Below are 12,540 nucleotides of genomic sequence, written 5' to 3' on the forward strand. Positions count from 1 at the left end.
ATCTACTACCACAGACCCCTTTTTTCTAGGGCCTTTATTAAAGACATATCATTTAAAACCACTGAGATACCACTACATACTTTTATACTAGCTGTAATTCGAATTAGTGGTGATGTGATGCTAGCTGCTGAAGAGGGCAGAGAACAGAACTCTCATTCATTTCTGGTAGAAGTGAAAAATGCTACAGTTACTCTCAAAAGTTATGTGCTAGCTTCTTATAAAATTAAACCTAACCCTACCATATGTCCCAGAAATTCCCTTCCTAGCTATGTATCAAGAAATAAAATCTTTCATTCATGTAAAAACCTGCACATGAACATTCAGAATAGCTCAATTCATGATAGTCAAACGTTTGAAACAACCCAATGCCCTTCAGTAAGTGAATGAATGGACTGTGGCAAATCCAGATTATGGAACACAACTCAAATCATCAATATATACATTATGGATAGATCTCAAAGAGTGAGAGAACCCAGCTGAAAAGGGTGCATTCTCTATGAGTCCATATACTTGACATTCTCAAAAAGCCAAGACTGTAGCGGTAGAGCAAAGATGCAGAGTTGCCAGGGTTGTGGGTGGCAGCCCACCATGATGTTAAGGAGTAATGGGGGAATTTTAGAGGATTATGGGATTGCTCTGCATCCTGAGAGCATGAATCTATACATTTGCTGGATATATGGAACTATATCAAAGAAAACAAAAATTGTACTATTAATAACTTTAAAAAAGTAAACAGAAAGCTTTATGGATTCTGAGTCTCCAGTTTTGGGAGCTGTAATTCCTTTTCCTAGGCCAGAGACTATCCCATTATTTAAAACAAACAAACAAAAATAGAAGACCTCAACTTTCTACCTCCACTTGGAAACACATAGATGGAAAAAACAACTGCCTGGCTGTCTAGAATGTTCTACCTTCTCTGCTATCTTTTTTGGCCTCCTCCTTTCTAGTATCTTCCTTGTCAGGGAACATACTCGCTTCGTGTTCTGAAGACTTTCAGGAAAGTCAGAGAAAGGTTGTTTCAAGCACTCTCTGCTTTCAGCTCTTGAAACACCCTTGAGGCAATGATGCAAAGGCCAAGAAAAGAGGGAAGAAGAAATAAAGAGAATAAAGTACAAAGATACGGTACTCATTCTCTCTATATTTTTTGGCAGCAAAAACAACACTCAAGCTAATACTTTAGTATTACACAAACAACAAAGAAAAAAATTTGCCTTGGTCCCTACTCTCTTGGCCAGTAAATTCATGAAAATTGGGGGAAAAATCTGTTAAAAATATGTTACAGCTTAGCATGTTGGGAGTTTGTGTGAATTAACAGAGGCAGCCATGTGCAAGCAAATTTGAGACAGGAAAGAAAAAAACAGTCCCTTTAAGCACTACCATTCCTGACTAGAAAATGGATGACATTTGTGAAGCATACAGTCTTCTGAAAGCAAATCTCGCATCCACACCTTTGGCCCAGCATTGGGCCAGTTGACAGAATCAATCAGGGCTACAGCGCAGGCTGTATCCTGTACCACGGTGTCAGATGAGACACATATGTGACACTGAACCAATCATGTTTTGTTTTCCAAGCCTATGATCTGGATGGGTATCTATTGCAAGAGAAGTTCATAAATTTAGAACTACTTTAGAAAGATTACAGACATCTTAGTTGAATTAGAATAATTAAACATGAAATGTGTCCCTGAACTTTCTAAAACCCAAGGAGAAAACATAAATTTCCTGGAAACATATATCTCTTAATTATTCAATAAGAGAAAATCTTTAGGCTATTTCATAGAGGCAAGCCTTATTCTAGAAATAAATGTAACTGGATTCTCTGAAAGAGAGCTTTGACAAAGATGTTGATGACCTTATCAATTACAAGTTGGCAAGATATATCAAAGCACTCTCCACAAAACATTTCCTATATCCACCTTCTACAAACTACCAACCTCAAGAACAAAGCTTACACACTCAGGATATTTCATTTTATGTTTTCCTGAGTTGATAACACTAGAAAATAATAAAATCCAAAATAATGAAATCCAACATTCTTTATATCCCTTGAATAGAGAAGTTCAAGATATTCACAAGTCTACCTACACCCTAATATCTTTCTGGAGAGTTCTTCAAATAGTCTCTTCACCAATCAGTTCTTTCCCTTGTCTTGCTGTTCATTCTCAAGAACAATTAAAGAATATGCTAAGGAAGCAACATGTTGAGATACAAAGGGATTGGTTGGTAGCCTTAGCCCTGTGTTTGCTCCCATCCTGCACAGTAGGATAGGATCTCCTGCAATGCTTCATTCAAAGTGGGTCTCATGGTCCCTGGGTATAAAGTCTAGTCAAGGTAGGTAGTTTCCAAATCCTTCAGCCGAGATGTAAGAAAGGCACTAGCAAATGAGATTCCATATGCTCTGCACAGCTTTTCTCACTCTTCAGGGCACTAGGACTACGAGGCTTCTACCAGTACCTCTCGCCTCTTATCTGTAAGTAACAAAGTTGTTTTGCTTAACTTTCCTGTCAGTGTTCTGGTTCACTGGACTCAGGCAAGTGATAAAACTGACACAGCTCCAGGTGCATTGGGGCAGGTGTTTAGAATCCTCCCCTGGGGTTGATACAATACAATAAAACTGCTTCACAGTATTGTCTATGGATCAGCCAAATAAGGGAAAATTCAGAGCATGTAGACTTGGCAAATTATCTTTTGACTTGAAAAAGAAATCTTGACACAACATCAGCTATGGAATATTTCATCCCAGGCATAAACTGAATTTAATCATGAATCTAATCAGACAAACTGAAAATAGGAAACGTTCTATTAAATGCGAAGGAGGGAATTGAATTCTTCAAAAATGTTACTGTTATAAGTTACAAAGGAAGTTTTTTAAATGAAAGAGACATCACAAATAAATGCAACAACTTTCCCTACACTGGATCTTATACTGGAAGTACAGCAAGGTCTTGCTGGGTCAATAGAATATGGATACAGATTAAAGCATTAGATCTATGTAAAAATGACTGAAGTTAATAATTGTACCGTGCATTTACATAAGAAGCTATCTTCTATTCTTAGGAATTGGACACTGAAATATTTAAGGATTAAGGGTCATGATGTATATAACTTATCTTTAAATTGTTCATAAAATTTTAATTGAGAGAGAATATAAATGATAAAATAAATGAAGTAAAATGTCCATAACGAATGAATCTGGGTAATGAGTCTAGCTCTTAGTGTTCATATGGTAAATTTTCTATAGATTCCAAATTATTTCCAATTAAACTTTCTTAAAAATAGTATTAGAAAAATAGAATTGTAATGCTCAAAAAGTTGACAACCATGAATTTCAAAGTTTAACTAGTTGCACACCACTGAAGGAAACTCTTTTAAAGTCTCTCACGGTAGTTACATGGTTAAATTCCACACTGCACAGGAGAGTTGATAGTATTCATTGTTGTTTGGATAACACCCCCAAGTTATTTAGCTAGCAATTGGGCAGCATTCAGTTAGTAAAATGTGGAAACTTTCATTCCTAGGTCATCATTCCAGGTGTTCAAGGAAGTATCCCTGGAATACAATCTTGGCCACAGAATTTAGTACTAATTTTCAAGTTTTGCATTTCAAAGCAACATCTATGGGACTTGACAGGAAGGCTAACAAATGAAATCAGTTTTCCATGTTTTCTTTTCCTAAGAACTCTGTAACTCTTGAAAGAGTCCACCATCACTTTTGATGGAAAAGGATCTTAATGAAGAGACAGGTCTAGAGTTTGAAATTTTGATGAGTTTTGAGACTGACATCAGTAGAACATCAAGCTCAAATTTTATTTGTGCCATTAAAGTTCAAGTGTTGGTTTTCCATGCATCATGACATTAGATGTCTGGCTTCTCATTCCTCAGCAGTCAGTGTGGCCTTCAGAACACAAAGGGCAAGTCTGAACTGGATTAAGAAAGGTCTCACTCTACATCCAGAAATGAGACCCTCCCAGCAATAGCATTGCAGACTGATTTGCCTTTCACCACACCTTCAGAATCATAAATCATGTCCCAGGCTAAATCTGGATCTGCCTAAAAGACAAGTAGGTAGGGAAAGAAGGAGGTTCTGTATTATGTTACTTCCTGAGAATTCTCTTTCATTAATCTTTGCTCTAAAGGTGTCTTTGAGTGGTTTTTTGGTGCAATGAATAATGTTCACACACAATCTCTCCTGTCAAACATTTTACTCACTCTAAAGTCTTCAGACAGTTTTGGAACAGTGTCTTTTGCTATTATGTTTTTCAATTGGCTTTCTATTGTCACCTCAAAAAGTATAGCAACACCTGATTTATGAGAGACTGACTTAAAAAGTGTCATTTCCATTGCCTGCTTAGTAACCACCTCAAATAAGCAGAGGAGAGCAATTTGGCTTGAACTTGCTCTGAAAAGAGGCCTTAAGTTTAATTTATACATTGGATAGACCTCTCCGGCTCATTGAAATTCTACTTAATACATCCTCAGAAAACACCTGCAAGACAAGGAAAACAAAGCTACTGTAGGCATGGCTGTATAGTTAAGGCAACAGCTGTGGCTTTCATGAATTCAGTCTCAAAACAGAATCCTAGTCCTTTCCTCCTTGCACTGTCAGTACATATTTAAAAGAAAACAAAATAACAATCACACATTATATGGCTCTTGTAACAGAATTTCAATGACCCAGTAGCTATGCTGCAGTTAATAATTAGACTAGTTTCTCAAAGGTATTTTAAAATTATTTCCTTAAGAATCCATCTATAGTTTGTCTACATTATAGCTGATCTATTTTCTCCAATAACCCCATGTATGGGGAATGGCTTACAAGTCAGCTGCAGGAAAAAAAAAAGCCTGACAGGCTGAAAGAAAAGAAGTTTAATTTAATATATGCAGGCACCAGAGTCTCTCAGAAGACAATTGGTGCCAAGAAGTTTGGAAGGTCATTATGTGGAGTATCTGCAGCATAGCATCTTTTGAAACATTTTTTTAATAGGGAGGAGGAACATTTATGTGTAATGGTATGGGACTCATTGTGCACTTGTTCTCAGAGCTGCCACTCACCTGCATAGCTCCAAAATGAGTTCTGCAAATGTAAGCTCACACACACCAAGCTGAACAAGCACTTCAGAAGTTTCCCTCAGCCTAAACCTGGCCAGTTTCCTAGAGACTGTATTTCAAACCTTAACATGTGCAGATATTACCAGGCAAGACAATGAAGATTTAGATTCTGATGCAGTACATCTGGGATAGGAACAACGCTCTACATTTCTTCATCATCATCATCATCATCATCATCATCGTTATCTTAATTGAGCAAGAGGTTTCAATTCAACATGTTAGTCTATGAGTATAATACATCTCAATCAATGTTACTTTTTACATCATTCTCCCCCATTTCTCCCAACTTGACCTATCTCTTCATCCTAGCCAAGTTGAAGCCCCTGAAGCCCTTATCTAGGGCTTCAACTCAGGGCCAAGGCTAGCCTTTTAGCTCACGGTAGCTAGAACTCTACCACTTGAGCCAGAGCTCCACTTCCAGCTTTTTTTTGTAGTTAATTGGAAATCGCAGTCTCACAGATTTTCCTGCCCTGTCTGGCTTTGAACTGCCATCTTCAGGTTTCTGCCTCCTGAGTAGCTAGGATTGTAAGTGTGAGCCACTCATGCCTGGCTCCGTGCCTTGTTTTCTAATCCAAAGACATAAACTTGCAAAAAGTAATTCAGAGACAGGAGCCGCTATACCTGCATGAGCATATGACTTTGATGTGCTCTCTGATTTTGTTCTCAAATGAATAATGGAGCCAATGTGGAATTGCCAGCTTTTGTCATAATATAGACGATTGTTTCCTTGTGTGAGAGTTGAGTTCAGCTTCTTTATCGGCTTCATTTATCATTCTTTTTCTCATTATTTCATTAGAGTAACAGATAGTTTCATAAAGGCCTTGGATGCATTAGGGTTACTAAATTTGAAAATAACTCAGAATTTTGAGGTTTTTGAAGAACATTTATGCAGTTCTGGGTGTTCCTTCTAACCCGAGAAAGCATTTTTCAACTATTGTTTGGAGCATGGGAAGAAATGAATCTCCATCAAGCAACTCATACTAAGGATCTGGGAGAGGGGTCAGACCTGGTCAAAGCCTGGGACAGTAAGATTGCAAAGGGATCACCAAGTCATTAGGTTAAAATAAATAAGCCCATAATGACAGAACCATATAAGAGTTGGCAACTTATAAAATTATTTTAATTGTGTTCTGACCCTGAGTAAAGTATGTAAGTTTAAAAATGGTAGCACTCTCTTTCTCTTCTTCTGGCTGAGCTCTAGTATAAGAAAGTATGTCTGAAACTTCCAGACAGTAGAAAATCTTACAAATATACACAGTACTCGTTACAGCTAAACCAGCTGAACTTATAATTTCCCTCAAGAAGTTCATTAAATGATTTTAAATACATATTTGTATAGCACTGATTTACCTTGAATCAATACAAAATTATTCTCTTCTCCCCAGATAATACGCAATTAGCACTCTTAAGAGCTAGCACCTTTTGAAAGTTTGTAATGAATCAGGCTGTTTATATTTAACATAATATATATTTTATACCACTCTATGAGATCTATGCCATTATTATCCCCATTTCACAGATGCAATAGTATTTAAATATGCCACCCAGTCAGAAATTGGAATGGAGTTAAGATTCACAGTGATACAGACAGATTGACTACAGAGGCTATCCTTATACAAGAAGCTACACTGTCTTCCCTTTGGAAGGAGGGTATTTAATTTTCCATAAACAGAGTGTGTCTTCTTAGGATTTTATGACTTTTCATCATATTCTTGCCATGAAAACATTGAACCTTTAAGAATATCATTTTTCTAGTGCTTAGAGTTGATGACATCTGAACACAAGTAATTAATACTTCAACCAGCCCAATGTAATTTCTAACCAAGGTTTTTTTTTTCTTTTATTCAGACTGTAAAACATTTGGATACTTAGTAAAACACCCACATGAAAATTGATTAGCATGCATTCATTCATTTAGTCCTCACCATCATTATTAGCACTCTGCTGCGATCGGGCATTGAGAGACAGCTAAGACCTTGCTATCGCTAATGCTAGTGGATGCTTGTAGTTCATCTCTTGCTTAACTTTGTCACTTGACACTGCTAGTCACTCCTGCCTTCTTCTTTGAAGTATTTTCCTTAATTATCTTCCAGTAAATCATGCCTTGTTGGTTTTTTCCTCCCCTCTTTAAAGCAGCTTGGAGCCAGACTCTGCGGCTCGCTCCTTCCATTCATCACCCCTAAACATCAGAGTACTTGAACTTCTCTTTCTCTGGCCATATCCCTGGTGATCCCAACACACATTTCTTCCTTGATTACCAAACCTATGCATCTGAGTCAGCCAGTTCTCCAATGTCTCATGCACATTCCAACATAATCATGACTCAAAACTGGTTTTCTTCCTGGCATCCTTTTTCCTTAGTCTACTTTGCTAAGGGCACCTTTGTTCTTCCAGTTACGCAGAAAAATTGTGCACTTATCTTTTCACTCTCTATATTCAATCTATCATAATACCTTGACCTTTACAATGCACCTCAAGTATCTGTTGATTCTACCTTAAAAATATCCAAAATGGAACCACATTTTACCATTTCTATTACCCTCCTAGTCCAAATGTTTCTCCTCGATTAGAAGATGCTTTGCTAACTGTTCTTCAAGTCCTATCCTTTGACAATCCATTTGAACACAGCAAAAGGATGGATCTTTTGTGAATGTAAGGCAGAAAACCTTTCAGTGGGTTCCCGTTTCACTTACTGGAAAAGTCCCAATCCTCCCAGTGGCCTACAAATATCTCTACAGCCTGCACTCCTCTGTGCTGTCTCCCCTTTCACTCACTGCACTCTGTTCATTCACATTTGGCACACATGCTTTTCCCATTCGGGCCTTGGCAGTTAGCATCCCCTTACCTCCAATCATCTTCCACAAGATATCATCAGGCTTCCCTTCCTCCTTGAGGTTTTATCATAAATGTCACTTTGTCAATATGGTCTTCTGTTCCAGTTCCTTTTGTGCTATAACAAATGACCCCAAGAATTAGTGGTTTAAGCAACCACCATGTGATTATATATGAGGATTTTGTAGGTCAGGAATTCAGAAAGGGCATGGTGACTGAGGTGACGACTGGGGTGACATAAACAGTGAGAATGGAAGACAATTGACGTTCTGTAGCCTCAGCCACGCATCTTATATGTGGCTTTACTATGTCACTGCTTGGGCTTCCTACCACATGATGTCTGGGTGCCAAAAGTAGGTATTCAAAGTGCACCAAGTGGATGCCATGTGGCTTTTTAAGCCTAGTCCAAAACTTACCCAAGGTCAAGGAGAAGAATACAGTCACCTTCTCCCAATCATACATTATCTAATGAGGGATTATAAACATTATTTTGCCAGGGAAGCATCTAGGATGGAAGATATTTTGATAGTTGTGCGTACAAATGTGATCTTGCATACCTTCTCTACTTACTTTATTTTAAATTACACTCACTCATCTTCCTCATTCACATCCAAATTCTTCTCCCTTCTTCCCTTAATTTCCCTCATGATATTTGTATTCATTTCCTATTGCAACAGTAATAGATTGCCATAAACTTTTTGATTGAAAATGACACAAAAACTCATTTTCTTTTTTGTTTAAATGAAATATATTATTAAAGCTAGTTATACATATTTCTTTTCAGTTTATATTTGCCTGTTACAAAATTTAAACATATATGTGCTCATATAAAATATCTGTGAACAATATTGGTTTATGCTATCGGCACATCAGTATACTAAAAGTATATAGTATTTAGTATCAAAAACTTAAATATAGTTTCTAGATTTACCTTTTTCCATATATTTTTATTGTAATTAATAGAAGGGTTACATTATATTCACCAGATAGAAGGTGCATTACTTCACATACATTGATACCCTTTCTCACGTCTTGGTCCCCATTTCCCTCCCTCCCACTCCCGCCCCTCATCTTGTTTTCTCCCCTTCCCTATCCACTTTCAAATAACCAAATGTGCCTATGTACAATATATCAGATAACAAGACCTAGATACATAAGGCCATATAGTATGACACTAAATGAAAGGACCTCCAGGATATAGAAACAAAAGCCATACAATGAATGATTGTTGTCCTTAATGTACTATGTTATCTCTCATCTCTTTTGCTGTCCCTTGGCTATCTCATATTGTTATGGTATTTCACCTTGTTATCTGATATACTGTATAAATGCGTATTTGGTTATTTGAAAAATTCATTTTCTTTGAGTTCTGAAATCAGTTTCACTGGGGTAATGACAAAGAATAGACAGGGCTACATTCCTTGTAGGGGCTGCCAGGGAATTCATTTCCCATCCTTTCCAGCACCTTTGGTTGCCTAAATTCCATGGTGCTTGGGCTTGCATCATTCCAGCTTCAGCTTCCAGCACCACATCTTGAGGTTATCTTTTCCTTGTTGATTGTCTTGCTTCCTTTCTTTCAGATTCTTGTAATTACACTGGGCCCACCTGAAAAATCCAGGTCATCTTTCCACCTCAAAATCCTCAATTTAGTTATCTGAAATTTACCTATCAGAGGTAATATTTTCTCAGGCTCCAGGAATTAGGGTATGGGTATTGGAAGAGAACATTATTCAGGCAGCCAGAGCTCTCATCACTTTTGACATCCTATATGTAGTGTGTATTTGTTTATATACTATATAGAATTTTCTGTCTTGTTTCCTACTGTCTCCCATGATGCTAGAATAGTCCCTGGCACATGTCAGAAACTGAATGTGTACTTGTTGCGTGAGTCACTAGTTTGTCCAATTAAAGTGTCAACAAATACTTCTGTGGACTAATATGGCTAAATTAAACCTTTGTTAACACTTATTTTCCTGGGTGTTCTAAATACTTCCAATGCCAATAAAGAAAGCCACATGTGCAGCTCATCATAGTAAAATTACAAGGGTTTATTCCATAGCTATAAGATAGTATTTTTCCTTTCTTTCTGAACACTATATAGAACAAGTTATTGCCTCCAGTATAGAAGCATATAGCCTGAGTCTCCACGATCTTCCAAACCAGGCACTTGTTCTAAATAAGGAGGGAAAAAAAGGGGTTCAGCCCCCGGGACTTCATCACAGACACAGGATTTGTGCACTGAGCTCTTACTTGAACTGTCCCATGGCTGGTCTAAGTTTTGTTTCCATGACATTCAACAATATTTCTCTAGACAGTGCACAAACAGAAATGGTTTGTATTTCAACTTTGGATTTCCTGACTCTGAACTGAGCCAGATGTGTGGAAAAGTGTGTGTGTGTCTGTGTATGTGTGTGTGTGTGTGTGTAACAGTTGATCCATATGCTTGCATTGATGTGAATTCTGTGACCTTCTGTTCTTTCTTTTCATTGATGATTTGTACCCACAACTTCACAAGGCAATCTCATAATTAAGCTGGAACTGTTTCAACCATGAATTTTTCAGAAGATCATGATCGTCATGGTTTCTATGTCCATTTAAGAAACAATGTAGTCACATATGGCCATAAATGAGCCTCATAAAATATGGCCCTTATCAATTTCATTTTGTAACACAAGCCAAATTGGATTTATTTATATTCATTTCAGATGTAATCACTTAGCCTGTAACTAAACATCATATTAAAAAAACAGAATCTCAAAACTAAATAAAATTAAAGCAAGCAAGAACTGTTCTCTAATTAGACTCAGAAAATAATTTAGGAGAAAAGAGGATTTCAGATCATCCATTTCCCTTTAAAACCTTGGTTTTCTCAGCTGTGAAGTGGACACACTAAAAGCATCTTTATTTGGCCTCTGTTTATTTTACCTCATTATCCATAAAATTGAGATGTTAATAATACTTCATTAAGAATTTTTTAAAATAATATTTCATTAAGGAATAGAGTGAAAATAGTTTCAGATATAAAAGTGCTTACTTAAATATCTAGCGCTTAGTACAAACAACACATTCTAACCCATTTGCATTATCTTCAGGTAGAATTGATTCACATCTACTAATTAGTAGCTATTTCTTCAAATAATACTTTATCAAGGTTTTAGATTTATAGCATAACTGACCTGAAAGTATAAATACTTCCCATACTTTCTGTCCCCACACATACATAACTATCTCTATAATTAATAACCCCCACCATAACGGTACATCTGTCACAACTTAGAAGCCTACATTGACATTGAAATCATTAAAGTTTATAATTCACCCTAGGTTTTACTCTTGGGGTTTGACTATAGTTTGGGTATTTTTTATGAGGCATATCCACCAGCATTGTATCACACAGAACAGATACAGGGCAGTTTCATGGCCTTAAAATTCCTTAGTGCTCTGCCTATCCATCTCTCTCTCCCAACCCTGCAAAACCACTGAGGTTTTTTTTTTTGCTGTCTCCCTTGTCTTACCATCTTTGGATGTCATATATTTGGAATCAGATAGTATTTGTAGCCTCTTCAGATTGGCTGCTTTCACTTAGTAAAATATTCATTATTAATGAATACTCGTTTACTATGCACTTAATATTCTTTTTTAACAGGTTTTTACAATTTATTAATCTCTCTATGAAAAATCTGTCATCACTGCAGGTCAAGTCACTGCAGGATCTTCATTCCTTTGGCTGTTATCCAATCTCCAGCTCACTTTTTGCCAGCTCTAACACTGGCCTTTGCAGTACCTCTGACTTTCTTCATTCCGTTTTTGTGTTCCTTTCTCTGTTTCCTGGAGGTCTTTTTCTTTTCCTACAGGCCATGTCATGCAAGTCTATGTTTGGGTTCATTTTTCTTTGCATAATCTAAGGGATCATAAATCATGCCAAAGCCAGTTGTCTTGCCACCACCAAAATGGGTTTCTGAATCCAAATGCAAAGACGACATCGGGTGTGGTCTTGTACATTTTGGCAAGTTTTTCCTGCCTTAGGTACTGTTGCCTTTCCAGGGTGAAGGACGTCAATCACCATCTGCTTCCTCTGAAGTAATCGGTTGGTCATGAACTTCCTGGTCCAGATAGTTACTGTGCCATTCATGATGGAAGCAGACCTTCAGACAGCCAGGGAGGAAAAAGCTATGCATTTAATATTCTTATATTTCCATGTTTTGATAAGTCATATCTTTTTAGTGCTATATAATATACCAATGTCCAGATATCCTGGAATGTTTCTGTTGCTCCCCACTTATCTACTAAAGGATGTCTTGATTACTTTCATAGCTACTACTTTTGTTCAGACTGAAGTATAATGTTTTATTAGCATGAAATAATATCACAAGACCTCTCTTTTTAAGGCAGAAAGGACTCCTCCAGCTAAAAAAGTAAAGAACCACTTTTAAGAAGTGACTTACAAAAGTACTAAGAACGCCTGCTTGTCGTTGTGAGGTGCTCTTTCCTCTACCTGGAAATAAAGCCTGCTGTTTCTCTTCTAAAGCTTAATTTGTCTGACTTAGGATGTTAAAAAGAAAATACTCCTAGGAGAAATACTACTTTAAGCATCATTAGC

At 37.1% G+C, this 12,540-nt stretch overlaps 1 pseudogene; it reads right to left on the bottom strand.

The window, feature by feature from the left end:
- Nucleotides 1–11,686: 11,686 nt before the first annotated feature.
- Nucleotides 11,687–12,072, bottom strand: LOC150048605 (small ribosomal subunit protein eS24 pseudogene; annotated as a pseudogene).
- Between the last annotated feature and the right edge of the window lie 468 nt (nucleotides 12,073–12,540).

Source organism: Megascapheus bottae, chromosome 21 (genome assembly GCF_031878675.1).
Source record: "Megascapheus bottae isolate mThoBot1 chromosome 21, mThoBot2.hap1, whole genome shotgun sequence".
In the NCBI taxonomy this organism is placed as follows: Eukaryota; Metazoa; Chordata; class Mammalia; order Rodentia; family Geomyidae; genus Megascapheus; species Megascapheus bottae.